Raw genomic sequence first — 1,558 nt, 5'->3', positions numbered from 1 at the left:
AACATTGTGCTTCCTCAACAATTTATTGTGCAGTATTACTAAGTTCTTTCACATTCACACTGCCACTGAACTTGTAAACATCTCTTCTCGCCGACTTAACCATTATTGGAGAGAAGAATCGCCTTTACTTGGCTTTTTGTGATATTGAATTCGTCCCACTTCACAAAAATAAATTCTGTTTTGTTCTGATATACACTCTTCATCTTAAGCAGAGCGTTACCAGATATACCGTCGTCTGCGTTGGGTCGTTCAATACTCAAAACCAATGAAACCTCAATACGATCTTCTGGAGAAAATATATCTCCTGGCAGGTACTTATGGTTCCACTACTTACTGGAGGATGGAGTAGGCTCGTCATCGTCCTGATTGTGTGTTTGTGGTTGAATAATTTGCTGCATGGGAACATTCCGTTGTTTGCACCGGGCTAGGTCAAGTGGATCAAAGAGATGTTCTGGCATCTTGCTTTCATCAACTGAAAAGAGCGCAGTTGACTTGAAACTTTTAGCAATGTTGTCCACTTTTATTTTACACAAAACCTGTCCTAGTAATGCCGAATAGTGCAGAGGATTCTTGACAAAATCGATGACTGGTACATGAGACAAGGTCTTTCCGTTAACCCGAACAAAACAACCATAGTCTTGTTTACGAGAAATCGGAAATTGGATGGACTCAGTCTTCTAACACTGAAAGGGGTGACACTTGGTATTTCCAACGAAGTTAAATATCTAGGAGTAATCTTGGATAAGAAGCTGACTTGGGAGACACACGTTTCACTGAAGGTGAATCGTGCATTGAAGATTTTTCAGCAATGCCGTAGAGCCTTTGGCAAAACCTGGGTCTGAAACCTGCTCTGGTCCTATGGATATACACAGCACTTATCAGACCAATCATCACTTACGCTTCTGTGCTCTGGTGGCGACGGAGCATGGTTAAGTCCACAATCCGGGAACTATACAGGCTGCAAAGAAGTGTATGTTTATGCATAACGGGTGCCATGAGTACAACCTCTGGTGATGCCCTAAATGCTATGCTTGATTTGCTCCCCCTGGATCTTAAGATACAACAGGAAACAATAAAAGCAATGTGTAGACTCCATAAATATGGTAAAGATGGAACTTCGGGACACAGAGAAATCTTTAAGTTGCTGTCGGAGCAGTATCCACTGCTTTTGGCACCTAAAGATGACCTGATACCCACCGTTTCATTTGGAAGGAAATTTGATGTCAGATGTCAGCAATCCAGAATGCATTCAGGGAGGTTTGACGGATATTTTCTTTACCGATGGCAAACCGTGGATCAGCGGTGCCCCCGCAGGGGTCAGAGCCAATAATCGGAATCAGTCCCGCAGGAATCAAGAATTGGATCAGCGATTATGTAGGCAATCTACATAAAGAGCGATGGTCCGGTCTAGAACGCTGCAGAACTGCAAAGTGTTTTGTGACAAGTCCGAACAGAAAACTGTCAAACTTTCTACTAAAACTTAGAAGGAAAGACATTCGGTTGATGGTCGGCATCATTACAGGACACAACCCATGGGGTCAGCATATGACCACCATTG

The sequence above is a fragment of the Anastrepha ludens genome, chromosome 3, assembly GCF_028408465.1.
Source record: "Anastrepha ludens isolate Willacy chromosome 3, idAnaLude1.1, whole genome shotgun sequence".
Taxonomy (NCBI): domain Eukaryota; kingdom Metazoa; phylum Arthropoda; class Insecta; order Diptera; family Tephritidae; genus Anastrepha; species Anastrepha ludens.
The sequence above is the reverse complement of the archived record's forward strand: the minus strand, read 5'-3'. Positions refer to the sequence as shown.